Source organism: Acomys russatus, chromosome 5 (genome assembly GCF_903995435.1).
Source record: "Acomys russatus chromosome 5, mAcoRus1.1, whole genome shotgun sequence".
Lineage (NCBI taxonomy): Eukaryota > Metazoa > Chordata > Mammalia > Rodentia > Muridae > Acomys > Acomys russatus.
The window spans coordinates 9,583,282-9,603,241 of record NC_067141.1 but is presented as its reverse complement, the minus strand read 5'-3'; the positions used below and the strand labels follow the sequence as shown (position 1 = coordinate 9,603,241).

Here is a 19,960-nt window from a genome sequence, read left to right as displayed (position 1 = left end):
GTAAATCAAGTATCCTGGCACACCTGGCCCTAGTGAATCATACATGTCCTCCCTCAAGCCCCTCCCCACTGCCCAAGTATCCTGGCACGCCTGGCCCTAGTGAATCATACATGTCCTCCCTCAAACCCCTCCCCACTGCCCAAGTATCCTGGCACACCTGGCCCTAGTGAATCATACATGTCCTCCCTCAAGCCCCTCCCCACTGCCCAAGTATCCTGGCACACCTGGCCCTAGTGAATCATACATGTCCTCCCTCAAACCCCTCCCCACTGCCCAAGTATCCTGGCACACCTGGCCCTAGTGAATCATACATGTCCTCCCTCAAACCCCTCCCCACTGCCCAGGTATCCTGGCACACCTGGCCCTAGTGAATCATACATGTCCTCCCTCAAACCCCTCCCCACTGCCCAAGGTTTATAGATCCCTGATTCTGGAAAAATAAATGTTGGCTGGCTTGCTCTCTTGTGCTTGCGCCATTCTTCCAACATGACCATCAAGACTCCATTTATTCTGGGGAAGAATTCCCACTGGGCACCCTGCCTTCCAGGGCATCTGCCCGCACCCTCTGCCATGCTTAGCTCAACAGCTTAACCAAAGAGCTGTAACACTGCAGTATCGTCGCAGGCCTTTGGAATGCCCGGGTTTCCACTGCCATCTGATAACGGCAATCTCACTCTAAAAGAGCTAAATTGTAGCACTCGGTGGAAAACCCTTTCCACGCCCCAGCCTATTACCCTCACCCTGAGTGCTCTAAGCTGCCCCTGAGAGAGAAACAGGACTTTTAATCTCCAGGTCCATTTAGTCTCATCCAGAAGCAAGCAGCACCTGGACCAGCCAGCCAGACTTGGAACCCTGCAGCCCGCCGGACTATGAACGACACAGGTCATTATTGACAGGCAGTGAGGACCATCCAACGTGAAGGAGCAGTGAGGTTTAAGGGTCCTCGTACTAAAGAGGCTGCAGAGAGCCACAACCTGAGTCTCTCCTGTTTTCTCTGGCAGGGTGCTTTGCCTGGTGAAATCCACACCCACTTTGAGAACTGAAGCAAGCATCCTAAAGAAGAGAATCCTTTATTAGAATTGGTACCCTTCATTCTGGCCTCTGACCCTCCTACCTGGTTCTGAAGGCAAACTGAAGAGTTTTGGATTAATGTAGTTGGCAGAGGAGATTTCAAGACAGCATGGACAGTGTTGACCATGTCACGTGGTTACCAGTTATCACTCCTATGCTGAGCTAGAGTTAAAAGCAGCAAATGGGGCGAAGAGAGATACAAAATGTACAATTTGAGGAGAAAAGGAGAATCTGGAAATTTAACTATGAAGCCAAGTCATGTGCTCAAGGAGATAAGAAAGTTTAAAGAAGGGCCTGATTTAAAAAATGGAATAAAGGGAGTGGTAACCTCAGGACAAGACTCTGCCCACCTAATCCTGCAATGGGGAGAGGAAAAGGCCTTAGGGATTTTCTAGACCAACACAACAACCTGATCTAATGCAAATGTAGTTCAAGAAAGGGGCCCAGGTTCCAGGCCCAGCAGACAGCAAAACTTGGCAGCTTCAGCCATGGGGTTCTGGCTTTAAGGTCAAGGATACAAGAAAAGGAGCTCTGGAGCCTTCCTCTGAAGTTAAGGAAAGCAACCAAGGAGGGCCTGTGACAGGGGAGTCCCTGCATGGAGACCCAGAGAGGCCACTGAATAAAGCTCTGAAGGTTGACGCCTTGATTTCATTGACGACCACCCAAGATGTTGGAGATGCCAGAGCCGGGGCGGGGGGGGGGGGGGGGGGGAGGTACCTGCTAAGGAGAGCTGCAGACAGGATGTGGAACTAGCAGAAGAGAGAGATGTGTGCTCTAGTCAGCAAACCTGGGCAAAAAGAGCCATTTAAGGAAACTTTAACATCAGACATGGAGTTACAGAATTTGGACTTTGCCCAGCTGATTTTCAGACTTGGTTTGGTGCAGTATTTCTTCAGTGTCACCGTGGCCCTCTTCCTCCTTTTTGGAATGGTAATATATATTCTGTGTCATTGTATGAAGTGTGTGATTTGCTTTTTAATCTTACAAGGGATTACATTTGCCCGGAGGCTGAGAAGGTACTTTTGACTTTTAAACAGTGTGGACACTGTGATAGACTATTAGGACTTTTGAAGTTTAACTAAATGTATTTTGCATTATGATTTGGCTACAAGCCTATGGGGACCAGTGAGTAGAATGTAGCGTTTTGAATGAGAATAACCCACATAGGGTCAGACATTTGAATGCTGGGTCCACAGTTAGTGAAACTGCTTAGGAAGGATTAGGAGGTGTGGCCTTGTTGACAGAGGTACGTCACTGTGGGATGGGCTTTGAGGTAGCTCTCAGTTCCTTTGCCAGCACCATGCCTGCCTGCCACGATACTCCCAGCCATGGTGATAATGGACTAACCTTCTGAAACTAAGCGAGTCCCCAATTAAACGCTTTCTTCTATAAATTGCCTTGGTTGTGGTGTCTTTTTACAGCAATAGAACAGTAACTAACAACAGGCTTGGTGGTGCGTGCCTGTAATGAAGTGCTGGGAAAGAGATACAAGATCAAAGGCGCTTACTGGCCAGAGCGCCTAGCCAAAACAGGCTTAGGAAGAGACCCTAGCTTATAGTTACTAGAATCTAAATGTAACTACTGTGATAAAAGATAAAGTAGGACACCCTTATTGTAGAGTTTTCCTCATCCAGCTTTCTCCATGTGCCCACCTATTCAGGTCACCAACAGCAGAAAAACAGCCCCGAGGCCTCAAAGCTTTTGAGCAGTAGACAGAGAGGTAACTGTCAGCAGCCAGGTAAACTGCAGAAAATTGGCAGCAATGGCTGGTTTCATAGATGCAGATATTAGGAATCTGTTGAAAAGACATTTATCTCTAATGCAAAAGGATGGGATTTTCACCTGAACAGTAGCATTCAGGTTTGATATGGATGATGTGAAGCACGTGATGGGTCTGTGGTGAATCAACAGAAATCCCAGCATACACCAGGCTCTGCGCTGCATAGAGGCGATCTTTTCAAATGAGATTCCCGTCACTAGCGCATCTGCAAAAAGATGCATTATGGAAATCTACTTTTTAAAATACTCAATTGAAAGGTGGCAAAAATTGTCTAAGCTAATAGAAAGCCAAGGATGCAATTTCAAACTTAGCATAGCTCTAATACCGTAAGCACCATGTGCTGAAATGACTGCTGGTTTCCTATGCGCTCTCTCGGGACATGTCTGTTCATCTTCAGCCCTCATTTCCGGACCAAACTTTTAACTCTTTGGCCATCTGCCTCCAGCACCTACAAAAGTTGCCAGAAAAAGAAAAGAAAAAAAAACAAAAACAAAAACAAAAAACCAAAACCAAACACAGGATTGGAGCCAGCAAAACTCATGGCTGTGGTAAGTTTCCTAGGGCAACAAGCCTAGATGAAGGATGTACAAGGTCCAGAGAGCCCTTCCTGGGAGAAGAGAAAATAAGGATGATGAAAGTTCTTTCCAAAAGTCGGCCCTGGGGTGTAAGACTGACACCTATGCCAGGAATACTCTTAAGCCTCTTTTGCTGTAACTGTAGAAAACAGAACCATCCTGAAGCATCTCAGGGCTCCTGAGACCTCATGAAACGAGAGCTCAGTGGTCAAGCCCTGCATGAATCTTAAGCTTGCTGACTCACTACAGTTTATCATGAACCAACCATCCTTGGAGTGCCTGTCCAGTATGGTCAGACAGCGTTGGACCATAATTTCAGTGCCTATGCCACTCAAGTGCTGGAAGCTTCTCGGTGTGCACCCCAGGAGCATGAATAAAGCTGGACGTGCATTTGGAGAAAGAGGATCCACATCCTCTTAAACCAAGTTCAAGCAGAAAAGACTCCTCCACATTCCAGCGAAGTCTTGCAGTCAGGAGCATGTCGGCAGCCCCAGCATCTTGTTGCACACCAAAAAGCTGCCAGTGGCCCTCTTAAGATGCCCACAAACTGCCTCTCCTCACTGTTTGGTCCACACAGTCTCTACACACTGCAGCATATGCCCCCCATAACAGCTGACGTGGACTATCCCCTGTGTTCCCACTCTATTTTCAGCAGGACTCAGTAACCATCTAATGAGCTAATCCTACTGGCACCGTTCTCTGTGTTGAGAAATACATTAAATGCACATATTTCAGAAGTGATATTAGTTCATATTTGGTTAGCATAAACATAGCATTTCTTGACTGATACACCTTGAAGTTTCAGAGCGTCGTCTGCTTGACCTGACAGCTAATTGTCAGCTCTTCTTCCAAATGCAACTGATCAGTGCTTCTCACCTTGGGGCTCTGTAATTGGGTAGGATATACCTTGCCAACTTTAAACACCCACGCTACCTTCTAGTGCAGAAAAACTCATAAACTCCTCAAGAGCCCTAACAGCCCAACATTCTCTGCCCCAGCTACTTTACTGTGAGATGCCTCACTCACTCCATTTCACTCGAATTAGTGGCAGTCCTCAAGGTTTCTGCTCCAGGAACTCCTATTTGCCACTTCATATGCACAGCCCGCATAATGGCAAGCCAGGCTATGCATTAAAGGACTCTAAATGGCTTGTTTACTTTCACCCTCTTAGAGAAATGATTCAGTGTTCTGCTTGGGAGCCAAATTGCATCCCAAGGAACTGATGTGTTTTCTCCCTTTGAATGTAATGTCAAAAGTCTCTCTTGGGTCTCTACTGGATCCATGCTATTGTCAGTGGAATACTAAGAAAGTCTGGGCTGCGTGCTGAAAGCCATATGGGGAGCACCCTGAAGGAAGTGATGGGAATAAATAAAAGGGTTCTCAAACAAAACTTATGAAAGAATAAATGAACTGAAACTGAAAGTCTGGGGAGAGAGTACCTGGCGTTACCTGTCTCCCAAGTGCAAATGTTTAAAACACTCCTATACATAAGTTACCATCTATTCAGGTTTCCTGTCCACGTCTGTTACATGTCAGAGCGATGTCGAAGCACTCTGAAGTCAGCCGCTGTGTCAGAGGTGAGGAGGCAATGGGACCATCACCCTTGAGAAGACCAGAGCATCGAAGTGTTAGCATCAAACCGTGAATAGTGAGTGAACATTTCAAAGCCAGCAGAGGAAAGACGCCATTGCTCCTATCCCAGAGTCAGTCACAGGAAGGCATACCCCCATCTGCACAATGTGTTGAGTACCACAGGTGTCACTTTGAGACATTATTTTTTTTTACTTGTAAAAGTTATTTGGCTACTCCCCCACACTGATGCACTCTTTTAAAGATTTAATCAGCACAGTGCCTGGTGTACAGTCAGTGTTCAATAAGCACCTTCAGAATCAACAAAACAAAACAATCAAACCAAAAAAAAAAAAAAAAAAAACCCAACCAAAAACAACAACAAAAACCAGTGCATAAGTGAAGGGTTATATCAGGCCCAAGCAAAGGAAACATGGTCCTGGGAGGCCTTGCCCTTTAGACACCCCCCCCCCCAAGGTCTACTCCCTTGTTTGGCCACTTCCTCTTTCCGAAGCTGACTATCAAAGTTCAGCTATCAAAGAATTGAAGTCCACCAACCAAAAGCCCCTTTGGCTCACCTAACTAACATGCTCGATTAAAATTAAACACTCATCCTAACATGGAGGTGTTCCCTTTCCCTTCATGAACTGCTATTTTCCCTATGGGCCACACCTCTCTATCCAAAGGCAGTCCTTTGGTGTCCCCACACGCACAACTACTCCTTCCCCCTCTCCCACGCTCCCTTCCCCTTCTCCCTCATCCTCCACCTCCCGTCTTTGTCTCTTATTCCCTGCCCTCCGTCCCTCTGGGGCGAAGAAATCTCCTTTATGCTGAGAACTTGGCCTTGTGCTGATTCAGGTCCTGCTAATGAGTACACACGCCCTATGGGCGGCTGGTTGTCAGGTTGCCGCAGTGTACACGTTTGGCATGAGAGCCATACACACAGTGTATCGTTGAGCATTTGTTAAAGGGCTCCTAGTGTCCACCCTCTTCCTCAGCATTTTATCCTTCAGAATCTAACCCGACCAAAGTCACTGAAACCTATTATACAGATTTCCCATTAGCCGTGCTTCTGTGTGGTTTGTGCCTTACTCCTACCTTTAAATCTATCCCCCCCCCCCCAAAAGTTACTCTTTAAAAACCAAAGACTCTTCCACTGCCAATGAAATGAGGCACCAGCTGGGACCCACAACGTATTAGGAGAGCTGCCAATAACTATAAATATACAGTATAGATCAAGATAAATCAAGACTTGGAACGTCAATACCTAACACCCCAGATCTGGAGCAGGGTGCAGAACTCCCTCAAAAGCATACCTAAAAGATGGGTTCGCTATACACACGGCTGGAGGAGGTGCTTAGCAAGTTCCAGAGCAGGAAGGATTCCTGTCTATGAGGATTTTTGGTAGGTCAGTGCAGAACGGTCAGAGATGTAGTTCTCAGCTGCTGTCTGTCTGCCTGCCTGCCTGCCTGCCTGCCTGCCGCCATGCTTCCTGCCATGATAATGGAATAACCCTCTTAGATGGTAAGCCAGGTCTCAAGTAAATGCTTTCTTTCATGGTGGTAGCATTTGTCTGATGCTTCTTTTTCTCCTCAGAATCCCTCTGCTCTGCACATGCGCTACACTTTCTTCTTGCCTCCTTACACACTGAAAAGTGATTTTTATTAAATTTTTAACTTAATGCTGCCAATTTTGTATTGTATTTTTTTTATCATATTTACATCACTCTTCTCCCTAGCCTCTCTCAGCTCTACACTCATGTCCTCTTTTTTATTATCTATCTATCTATCTATCTATCTATCTATCTATCTATCTATGGTTTTGGAAACAGGGTTTCTCTGTAGCCATGGCTGTCTTGGAACTCGATCTATAGACCAAGCTGGCCTTGAGCCTGCCTCTGCCTCTGCTGAGATTAAAAGTGTGCACCACCACTTGACTCCTTTTTTTTTTTTTTTTTTTTTTTTTTTTTTTTTTTTTTTAACCCTATTTGTTTATTTATCTTTTCTGGCCTTCTTTTCCCTAATCTGAGAGACTAGATCTTCTGTCATGCCTCTCTCAGAATCAAGCTCAGTAAGATGCAGAAAAGAACAAAGAGAAGATAGACAATGAGAGGAAACAAAAGGCAAGCTGGTGGCTGAGCTGGGAGACAAGGAGGCTCTTGGCGGAGCTCTGTGTGGGTGTGATATCAGAAGTCCGGGAGAAAATAAGTGTGACTACAGCTGTAGACACATATGGAACACTCCAGAATTCCATTTTCAAAAGTGGAACCAACTTATCAACATGATTAGAGAAAAGAAGCCCAAAAAATGTGAGATTCAAAATGTACCATGGCCAGGAGACAGCCCTGCTTATAGCCATGCAAAATACAGAGTAAATCCAAAGTTACTCAGGATTAAAAATAGTATTTTAAATTCTGAAATTTAAATTTTTTTTAAAAAGTGATTTAAGGTCCTAGGAAGATGGATGAGTCAGTAAAATACCCACCACACCACACAGCATGAGGACCTGAGATCAGATCACAGCACTGACATAAACGCTCTGGTGTGTGGGGACAGGGCCAAAACAGAAACAGGAGGGTGCCTGAGTTCACTGGTTCAGCAGCCTAGATGAACTGATGAGCTCCAGGTTCCCTGAGAGGGCAGGTGGAGGTTGAAGAAGATACCAGACATCAACCTCTGACCTCTACCCATATGTGCACACATGTGCACCTGCACACACATGCACATACCCATAGAAACATGTACATCACAGAAACACACAAATACACACACACTCACACACACACACTATTAATATGTTTACATTTCAAAGCAGAAAGACCAGCAGGTGTTCTTCAGAATAAAAAGAAACAGATGTTGGTCGCAGAAAGAAATGAGGCTCATTACAGAAACAAAACTGTGGGTGCATACAAAAGCCATCTTCTCCTCTCTTCCTTTAAAGTCCCATAAATAACTTGAAATTTGCAAACTGAAATTATGAACAAGCAAAATATAAATGGAATTGCAATGTTTTTATGTTCTTTTATGTGCTAAGTAGAGTGAAGGGGAAGTTAAAAAAAAAAAAAGTGGAGTGAAAACCAGAGTCTGAGTGTAACCGTATTCACTTTAATACCTCCGTGAAATGTAATGCCATGCTTGCACAGCTGGTGGCACACACCTGTAAGCCCAGCATTCAGAGGCTGAGGCAGGAGAAAGGTAAGTGTGAGTCCAGCCTGGGCTACAAAGCAAAACTTTGTCTCAAAACAAAAACAAAACTAAGAAATCTACACTGTTGCCCCCAGATCCATCACTAACAACGTAATGGAAGGTGCGCCCGGGTGTCAATAAAGAGCACTGAGAGGATGACAAAAAAAAAATGTTTTATTAACTTAAAAACAAGAGTAACTGGGAAATAAAATAAGTAGGCAAGACAAATAGCGGATGACTATGAGCTGATAAATTAAACCTGATATTATCCATTATGATGGAGTTAAGGAAAAAGACACAGCTTGACAGTAAAAGAGTCGAAAATATTCCACCATGTAAACAAGAGTCAAAAACTGTCAAGTGCTTACACGGCTACTGGACTAAGAATGAAAGGCTAAAGCCAAAAAGGAAATAGCATCAGAGATAAAGAGGAATATTTCATACCAAAGAGCCACTAAATAGGGACAACCCCAACAGTTATAGATATACACACAAAAATAACAAAACTGTAACATATCTGAATCAGGCCAAGTGAAATGGTTCAGCGAGCGAGGCTAACTGCCACCAGGCCTGGCCCCCGAGTGTGATATCCGGTACACATACAGTGGAAAGAGAGAGCTGATTCCCGCCAGTTGTCCTCTGACCTCACACACGCACCGCGCCGTATATATGTGTAATAAACATTTTATTTTTAAAAAATGTCAGAACTCCCTGAGCTTGGCTGTGGGTCTCTGCATCCGTTTCCATCAGCTGCTGGATGAAGCCTCTCAGAAGACAGTTATGCTAGGACCCTGTCTACAAGCATGGCAGAGTACCGTTACGGCTTTCTCTCATGTGGTGAGTCTCAAGTTGAGCCAGCATTGGTTTGCTATTCCTTCAATCTCTGCTCCATCTTTACCTGAGTGAGAGGAAGGATAGAAGGAGACAGAGGAGTCAAGGACACCACAAGAAGACCTACAGAGTCTACTAACCTGGGACCATAGGGGCTCACAGAGACTGGACCAAAAACCAAAGAGCGTGCATGGGCTGGACCTAGATCCCCTACACAGATGTAGCAGATGTGTAGCTTGGTCATCATGTGGATCCCCTAACAACAGGAGTAGGGGCTGTCTCTGACTCTGGATCCCTTCTCCTTAGCTGGGCTACCTTGTCAGGCCCCAGTGGGAGAGGATGTGTTTAGTCCTGATGCAACTTGAGGTGCCAGGGCAGTTGATACCCCTTGGGTGCCTCCCCTTCTCTAAGTAAAAGGAGAGGGAGAAGTAGGGGGAGGGGGCATGAGGGTGAGACTGGTGGGGCCTGGGAGCAGACTGTAAAAAAATAGAAATTTAAAAAATAATTTAAAAAATAAATAAAAATAAAAAATATGTCAGGCAAAAACTGACAGAACTGAAAACAGAAAAGTCAAGTCCGCATTCATCATTGGAGTTATTAGTATCTACATTTAAGTGAGCAATAGAAAAAAATTTGTAATCCACTAAGGAAAAAGATCCAAACAACACTATAAGCTGTCCTGATTAAACTGAAACCTACAGAGCACTAAAAACCAGCAACTTCAAAGTGTATGGAGAATAAACTAAATAAATAAAATCAGCTTTACTAAATTTTAAAAGATTCAAATCTTATAAAATATTTTACTCAATGAACTTAAATTAGAATTAACAAAAGCAAACTATTCAGAAAAATATATCAAGAATAAAATCAGATATTCAAATATCAGTTATAACAGTTATCAATATTAAGCACTCCTATGTGGCCCCTGAGTCAAAGTTATCCCAAATAAACTACCAAGTATTTCAACTGAATAACAGTGAAAACACAACATACTAAGATTGTTGGAATATAGTTAAAGGAGGCTCAGAGGAGAAGCTATTTCTTCAATGTTTATACTAAAGAAAGAAAGACATTGCCCCATATCATGGCACAGACCTTTAATCTCAGGGGCAGGTGGATGTCTATGAGCTCAAGGCTAGTCTGGTCTACAGAGCCAGTTCCAGGAAAAGTAGGGCTATGTAGTGAGGCTCTGTCTCAAAAATTATATATATATATATATATATATATATATATATATATATATATATATATATATATAGATGGATGGATAGATGGATAAATAGATAGATAGATAGATGACAGATTTAAAAGAAGTGATTAAAGTTTGTCTTTAAAAGTCATTTAAGGAACTAAATATCAACTAAGAGTAAAGATTAAAAACAATGAAATTTTAAAATAAACTAAAAAAATAAATTTAACAAAATCAAGATGTGACTCTTCTAGAAAAATCTTGATAAATCCTTAGCAAGACTAATAAGTTAGGAAATAGAAAAATCAAAAATACTGATTTCAGAAATGTTATATCCTACAACTATTAAAATAATAATAATGAAATAATAAATTTGGCAAATTGGATAGAATAAATTTCTCAAATGACACAAATTTCCAAAGTTGATTCAAGGAATAAAACATCAATTTGGCTTCAAGAAGTTATGTCCTTAATAAAAAGTCTTCTTAGAAAGGAAACTCTTAAACTGTGCTGTGATGGCACACATCTTTAATCCCAGCACTTGGGAGGCAGGTGGATCTCTGACTTCAAGGTCAACGGGGTCTACAGAACAAGTTCCAAGACAGCCAGGGCTAAGCAGAGAGACCCTGTTTCGAAAGATCCAAAGAAAAGAAAAAAGGAGAAGAGATGATAAGAGGGGAGGGCAGGGCAGGGCAGGGGAGGGGAGGGAAGGTGAGGAGAGGGGAGGGAAGGTGAGGGGAAGTAGAAAGGAGAGGAGAGCTCCTTGTACAAGTGGTGTGCATGGGCCCTGAGCATTTCTGTGCATCCTTGCTGAATATGCTGAGCACAAGGCCTAACTACCCTAAAACCAAGCTATTTCCATGACCAATCAAAGCAACTCCAAAGGACCTGAGCATGTTCGCTCCATGAGGGAGGAAGTGGGTGGCTTGTCTCTTCTTGCTCAGACAGAATCCGAGCCAATAGTCCTAGGGTTCTGAGGCACCGGGCACCCCACTCCAGACACAGCCACCACCTAATTCCATCTCCTCACCCTGATTCGTCTCACACTTAAGGCAGGGGAGGTTCCTGCTTTCTGCTGTGCCTGCTGGGAGTTCCAGACTGCTCTGGGTGACTGATAGGTATCATCGTCACCTATTTCCAATACCTACGGAGCATCGAAGGATTACTCGTTGCCATGATGTGAGCCAACTTTAAGAAAGAAAGAAAACTGTCCATCTTAAAATCTGCAGAAAGTGGAAGTAGAAAATCTACTTCTCAGCTCGTTTTATGAAGCCAAACTTAAGACTCTAAAGGAAAAGGGAAACCTACAAATCAATGTCTTTCATGAACTTAGATATTAAAAGCCCTCAATAAAACATTTTAAAAGCTCGTCAATAAATGAAGAGAACAGTATTTCAGAATGAAGTGAGATTATCTCAGTAATTCAATATTGATTCAATATTTGAGAATCAGAAAAAAATTAACCAGAATGCATTATTTATACATATGAAATATTCAAAGAACAAACTTGATAAAAATGGAGGAATCAGTCTCTGTAATTCACCATATTTACACAATAAAGGCAAAAATCATTATTAGCGTACACACAGAAGAGAAATTGGACGAAACAGAGCAACTCTTCCTTATAAACATGGTCAGCAGAGTGTGGACACAACTTCTAAAGTTAATAAAGGCGTCCGCAGCCAACAGCTCACGTAACGGTAAAATTAGAAGTGCTTCTACCTAAGCATAGGAACAGGTAAGGATGTTTTTGTTTTTGTTTTTTTGCCAGGACGTCTGTTTAATACTATACCTTCTAGTCAAGCAATAGGGCAAGAAGGATAAACACATGGCAAAAGAATTGGAAAGTGAGACGTGAAACCGTCTTTCCACGTAGACAACATAACAAGTTCCTGAAGGATTTGTTCGAAATATTGTAAGCAAGGCTGCAGAGAGGTTCAGTGGTGATATGAGCACGTGCCACTCTTCCAGAGGACATGAGTTTGGTTCCCAGCACCCACATCAGGAAGGTCACAACTGCTTGTAACCCCAGCCGCAGGAGATCTGAAGCCTCTATTTCTGTGGGCACATGTGCACCTACCCACACACACACAGACATATATTTAAGATAGAACATAAGATTAAATATGTAACCAATGATGCAACTATTATGTTATAATAAAGCTAAAATAACTATTATTAGAATTAACTAATAATGTTCTAGAACATAATATTTATAAACAAGAATATATATATATGTATATATATATATATAAGCAAAAGCAATTGCAAAATGAATATTTCTTAGAGCACCAAGGAATAAATTTATTCAAAGATATACACAACCTGAACACTGAAACTTCTAAACCATTCTGAGGAAAATTCAAACAGGCATAAAGAAATATATACATAATACCGTGTTCATGGATTCTGAATCTCAGTGCCTCTGAGCTGTCAGTGCTTTCAAGCTGATCTAAAGACAGCGTGGTTCGCATTAAAATCGCAGCACGGATCTGTGTGTAAATTAACAAACGGTTTCAAAATTGTACGTGAAGATGCAGTATTTTTACCATAGTGCCTCTCTAAATTGCAAACTAAGTGTGCATAATCATTTGGGTATAATCTGAATTGTGCTAGGAATTTAAACTGCAGCCGTGTGAATCGCTGCATTGGGGATGTTTTTATGATACATACATTGAGGTCAATTGAAGAAGAACAATTAGGAAGTACCACATTGGGGGAATCATGCCATACAGTTTCAGAACCTATATAAAATTTTAGACGTAACAGGGTATGGTAGCACATACCTTTAGTCCCAGCACTCAGGGAGGTAGAGGCAGGCAGATCACTGTGAGTTCGAGGCCAGCCTGGTCTACAGAACAGCCAAGGCTGCACAGAGACAAAACAAAGCCTTCAGACACCGCAGTGTTCATCTCAGATGGACATAAATAACAGTGGGCATGAATGAAGTGCCCCGGAAAGCAATCTACACAGGCACACAGCTGCTTGCTGATAAAGACACTAAGGCAGCTTCATAAGAAATTACGATCTTTGCAACAAATTACACTAGAAAAACTTGATGTGTGTGATGGGGCCGTAAACAGGACACCTTTATCAATTCCCCACCCACCCAAAAGGTCAGAGACCATCAAGGAAAAGGAGGCAGAGAAGGCAGGAAAGCCAGAGGCTGGGGAGAGGCTCGCCGTGAAATGCTACCTTCTGAGTACGACATGGCTATCACACCCGTGAGCCCACAGAGGCTGTGGATACTAGCACAAGATCACAGCAGAAAAAGTCCAGCACAGATGGGATGGATGACCTCTCACCCCATACAGAGGCCATGCCAGGCGGGAAGGGGAGTTGGGATACACGTAATCTCATGCCATTGTGTGCATATATGAATTCTCGAGAATAAGGGGAAATTAGATACGAACATGAGGGAACGTATTGTTCGACATTGACTGCTTTGATCTCGTACAAGTCTTGGGAAGGAAACGTTATCTTCCGTGAGGTCATGAGGGCACTGGCCCTGTCACTTCCATACAGCTGCTTTGCTCTGGGCCTCTCTGATCTCTGCCTCTTACAATCTTTCTGTCCCCTCTTTTATGATGACCCCTGAGCCTCCAGGAAGATAACACTGTAGCACCCTTTCTTTTTAAACTCTACTTTATTTGGGGTGTTTAGGCCTCAATCTCCCTTCCAACTTCCCAACCTTACATTTCAGAGAGATGGTTAGTGGGGAGAGGGGGCCCCTTTACTTCTCCTGGCTATTTATGGCCAATGTGGTTCTTTCGGCTATACCCACCTCTGCCAACAGCGCCAGCCAGCGGTCTCCTCCTAGCCTCTGCTCCCCAAAGCGTTTCTCTCCCTCTGTCTGCTCCAAACTGCAATACCGTCCATCTCTCGTTTCTTCAAACTGCTACAAGCCACACACCAATGCTGCGTGCCAAGCCACGCTCTCTCTGGGCCCTTATTTATATCCTCAGAGCCCTAGACCACGCCCCTCTCCTTGCTGCGGGAGGAAGGCCTTACCAGCTGGCAAAAGCCATGCCCCGCATGAGACAATTAACAGGTGTGGACAATATAAAACTGAAACTAAAATGCCACACTTGGGATGAGAACAAAAACATATTTACATAACACAACTGAGTTTACAAAGAAACAAACCTTCCATTGCACAATACGTGTGTTCCTTTTAACCTTATTTATTATTATATTTATGAGACATAATTATTTTTAATACTTAATATATCATTTATTCTTTAAAAACACAAAATCATTATTTTCACCCAAGTTTTTTTTCAAAGTAACTTGTTTAAGTAATGTAAACAAGTTCAAAAACGCAGATTTGTATACCACAGGTATACCAGTAGGTCTCAGAAAAATGCACAATTGTTTTCCATTTCTTCAAGACCACAAATGTGTCACCTTGTCAGTCTTTCACCCTGCTGCAAATTTGAATTTCTAACACCATTCAAATTACACTCAACTGATTATGCACATTTAGCTCACAGTCCAGTAAAAACACTGTAGTTAGTTGCAGCAAAGCAGAGCCTTAAACTTATCACCCGTTCAGCAGTGCTAACTGTGTTTTAACAATAACAATAACTCCCATCCTAGAACTGCCAAACAGGCACAGCTCTGGGTGCATTTTATACTTGTAAACTAATAACCACTACCCATGATGCTCCCTGCTTCTAACTCTGCAATTCTCTTTGACCATCAGTCTTGGAGCGAAGAAAACCCTACGCCAAGGACTCTGGCAGGGAGCGGGAAAAGAGAGTGGAGAGGAAGGCAGAAAACTTACCTTCTCCTGCTTCACCAAAATAGATTTTTTTTTTTCCTTTAGTTTCTCAACTCAAAATTCCATCCCCCACATTCGGGTGGCGTGCACGAAGGGGGGGGGGGAGCCTTTCTCAATCGCTGTGCACCTTGTCTTTTGAGAGCCAATCTATCCCTGACCTCAACCTGGAGCTCACCGTTTCCGGCTGGATTGGTGGGCCACCAAACCCCAGCAAGCCCCCTCCGCTTCTCCAGTTCCAGAATCACAAGCATGTACTTAGTGTGACTGACTTACACATGCATGCGTGCTAGCGATCAGACTCGGGTACCATGTCTACACAGCAAGCTCTTCACCAACTGAGCCATCTCCTTAGCCTACCCCAGAAGAAGCTCTGCTGTTGACACTATCAAATGCCTCACTCCTGCTGTGGGTCAGGACACTCTGCTCACAGTGAGGACACAGGGCCTGGGACCCCGAATACACTGTAATGCCGGGAAGGAACCCCAAATCTGGACTTGCCCAATGGTCTGCATGTGCTTCTTGCCTCTCTAAGCCTCAGTCTTCTCGGTTGCAAACTGAGGTGCGTGTGATTGGCAGGTGCGTGTGATTGGCAGGTGCGTGTGATTGGCAGGTGCGTGTGATTGGCAGGGTTGGCCAGGAGCGTGGAGTAGAGCGTGGATCTAAGTTTTATGCATCTGGAAAACAGACCCTCTTTAAATATAAGTCTTCTTTCTCCAATTCAATTTCAAAAGTCTTAAAACAAGGGGAAAGGAGAAGTTAAAACAATTTGCAGATCATTTGGGATTTAAACACACTCTTCTCTCTCTCTCGCTCGCTCTCTCTCTCTGTCTCTCTCTCTCTCTCTCTCTCTCTCTCAAACATTAGTAGAGATGAATAATTTAATGTTTTACAAATAAACCATTACAAGTCATCAGAAAAAAATTGAGATTACAGTTTTATCACTCCTAAAAGAGAAATTTCTTTTTAAAGCTAATCAAGAAAGATAAAACTGAAGAAAATGTTAATGCTATTAACCTTGTATTTAAAAAAAAAAAAAATAAGTATTTCTATATGCAAAAACAAAAAATCCTCAAAGATAAAACATAAAAAAAAACAAACTGGTAAAAAACATGTACACTCTACATGACAAAGCACTAAGATCATTAGTTACAAAAAGTTCATCAAAATAAATAACAAAGGCAAAAACCCTCATAAACCGAGCAGACTGCAGGAGAGCTAGCTTGCTCAGCACTCAACAGCTGTTTACGTTCCTTTGCATCCAACTCTCGCCTAACCTAAGGAAAAGGAGACAAGCAATAAATAAGACCGGGAGAACTCTCAGCATGCACACAGTGGGACTTCCAGTAAGGAATGAGGATAAGTGCAATAAAAATCTAAACTAGGAAATGCAAATTAACACAGTGAGTCCCCATGCCTCTCCAGAAAGACTGTAAAGCTGGGGAGAGGCTGGCAAGTGGGGGAGGGGGGAAGGGGTGGAGAGGTGGGGGGGCAGAGGGCGCTTTAGAAGCCTTACAGACTGCACATTCGCTCTCAGGCATCACCCTTTTAAGAGGCTGCTTTCAGAGAGTGTGGAAAGATGGTGAGAGAAAGGATGTGTTGCAGACGTAATTCTGATCATTAAGGAAAATGGAAATAGGGGCCAGGGAGATAGCTCAGTCAGGAAAGGGTTTCTCTTGCAAGCAAGAGGCCCTGGGTTCAATCCCCGACATCATGTTAAAATGAGAGGAGGGCTTGGTAGAAGAGACTTGTAATCCTGCACTGGGGAGGCCAGGAGAGCAGATGCCTGGGGCTCAGTAGCCAGCCTAGCCTGTGAGAGACACTGCCTCATGGCAGACAAAGCCTGAGGAGCAGCATCTGAGATTGTCCTCTGACCTCCATGATCATGCTCAACTGCATGTGCATCCACAGGCATGCATACCCCTTACACACAGACACACACACTTACACACACAATACACACACACACACACCACACACATACACACACAATACACACACATATATACACACAATACACACACACATACACACATATACACACACAACATACACACACACAAAAGTATAAATAATCCAAATACCCACTGATAAGATATTGATTTAATAAATATGAAAAACCTAAACAAGGAAATATAACATAGCTATTAAGGAACTGTGATGTTAACAAAATAGGTTCACAAGACATTGCTAAGTTTTAAAAAGCATGTTTGTAAGCTGCATATGTTGAATGGCACCATGATCCACACTCTTGAATGGCCACACATCCAAACACCACACAAGCAGGAGAGCGAGCCTAGGGCACCCCTAGCTGTTTTGTTTGTCGGTTGCTAAGCACATTAGCTACACACAGCCCAGGTTTACCCTTTTAGTATATACATTTCTATAGTCCCTAAATTATTTACAGAGACATTTTTATTTTGTAACCAGAAAAAAAAACCCTAAAACTATTTGCCCAGAATTTTTTATAAAAGCTTACGATCTTACTAAAGAAACCAGACCAACAGGAGACACACAACAATGTCTCACAGCACACATGTTCCTGGAAGAAAGAAGCTCAGAGAAGCAAACACTCCTCTGTTTAATTGGAAACACCAATACCCAGAAGCACCACGTCTCTTCGAGGCCAGGCAGGAGGGATGTGTCTTTGTCTCAACCCATTTACAGGAAATGCCAGGCTCAGTGACCAAGAAAACCAGGCTTTAGGGACCCTGGGAGACTCCGTGTACCAAACAAGATTTTCAAGTAAAGGAAGAAGATTCTCCAGTGACACATCTAGGCAAGTAGAGGAAATATATGATGTCTGTGGAAACGGCCATCCGGTATTTGCCACTGCGGACCATCAAGGCCTAAGTAATTGAAGTTAGAACTGCTCTTTAACGAAGGCTCTTAAGTTTTAATATATGAAATCCAATTTTAAATCCCATTTCTAAAAATCTGTTACAACTGAACTCTTTGGTTCATACTGCTCTGTGGAGCATCTGGGTCCCTGCTCTCTTTAAGCAGGTAGAAAAAAAAAAAATCAGTATTTTTATTTCAAACTCATTTACCTTTCTGTCACCTACAGTTACAGTTATCCCACACCCAGGGCCTTGAGGTTATCTGTGTTTCTTTGAGTCCTTTCATATTTCAATTTTTTATCAAAATAAAACTCCTTTATCTACAAAATATGCATATCACATTCAAAACTAATTTTAAAATAGCCTTTGTGAAAACAGCCCTCCTGACCCGGCTCATTAATAGTGTAAAACCTGATCGTCAAATGTATATCATTACCCAATGAATATCATCCTTCCTAAAAAGCATCTGCACTCAAAGCATATAATTCCAAGGTGATTTTTTTTCTGTCTTTCTTTTTTTTTTTTCAAAAAGTGCTCATTTTCCTGGGTGAAATAGCTGATGGGCTGGTTAGAAGGCCACTGACCAGATGGCAATAAATTAAATTTTAAAAATTGAAGTGGCTGAGAGATGGTTCTGCCAGCAAAGTGCTCGCCACACACACACAAGGAGCCAAATTTCATCTCCAGCACCCATGAAAAGCCAGATGTGGTGGAACACACCTGTGTCCCCTCCATAAAAAGCCAGACGTGGCAGAGCACACACACCTGTGTCCCCAGTGAAAAGCCAGATGTGGCTGAGCACACTTGTGTCCCAGGCCTGCGGAGGCAGCGAAAGGGGAGTCTTTAGGGCTTCCTCAGATGGTCTGACTGCCTTGGTGAGCTCTAGGTTCCAAAACAGAGAGAGACTGTCTCAAAAAAAAAAAAAAAAAATAGATGTAAAGCAACTGAGGAAGACATGTGACTCTGATCTCCGGCCTCCACATACACGCACATGCATGTGCATGCACATTTGGGCACACAACGTGACAGCTTGAATTGACCTTCAACCTGACAGCATGGAGAATCCCCTTGAAAAACAATATCTGGGCATCTCTGAAAGGGAATTTCTCTCCTGAAGTTGCTTTTTGTCAGGTATTTTATCACAGCAATGAGACAAGTAACTACACACACACACACACAGGAGGAGGGGGGAGGCAGGAAGGGAGAAGGAGAGAGGGAGGGAGAGAGAGAGAGGGGAAGGAGACAGAGAGTAAGCCAGCAATGGGGCCTTTCAAATCCTTGTTTATCCATGATCTTTAACGTTGGGCTTGGCTCTGGAGAGAGAAGCACGCACCATCTGTCTATGCCTCCTGAAATACAAGGGGAAGGAATTAAGGGCCTCCCCTCCCCCTGGCTCTAACTAGAAAGCATTAGCTCTTAGACAGACCAGGGCAATATCACTAAGACCTGAACAGATCCTGCTCTCCCTGGGAGCTCTTATCTGGGTTTCATTAACTTTGAGACACTAGAAAGGACGCAGGCAGGAGCTAGAAGACCTCCCTGTGGAACGTACTCAAGGGCCTGGGGCTTCCATTTCCCCTGGTATAAAGTAAGAGGGTTGGATTCGGGTTGGACCCAATACAAAACTGGATTTTTTCCTGCCTCTTCAGACCTATCCTACAGATCTGGAAAGTTTAACAGTGCTGGGATTTGGGGGTGGGGGGGGGTGCCAAAACCTAAGAGTAGCCTCTAGGTCTGAACTTCCACACAGACATCTGTAACTGCAGATGGAGGATGCTGCAGAGGGAGGCCGCTGTCGTTCCTCTGGATTCTGGCAGAGGAAACTTGACTTCACATGAAACACTGATGTGTGCAAGGAGAAGAGGCAAAGAGGTGGTCACTATAACTCGGGACCAGGAGAAAGGCCTCCCTGCCCACATCAAGTGCTGCACATGGTTCCGAGTCCACAGCACACAGAGCAGTGGGCTTCCCACATTCTCTGTGAGGACGTCGCCCAGTCTCCTTCACCACGGAGACGGTTTCCTCAACGTGTTGTGGCTTTCCTAAGCCACACAGCCTTCTTTTCACTCTTTATAATGTAAGCTTTCATTTACCTGTGACCCAAAGAAAGAACTTTCTGGAAGGAACTCTCAGGAAACAG

General features: G+C 43.4%; 1 pseudogene; it reads left to right on the top strand.

Moving 5' to 3' along the window:
* Positions 1–4,966: 4,966 nt before the first annotated feature.
* Positions 4,967–19,960, top strand: part of LOC127190172 (40S ribosomal protein S3-like) — a 52,759-nt pseudogene continuing 37,765 nt past the window's right edge.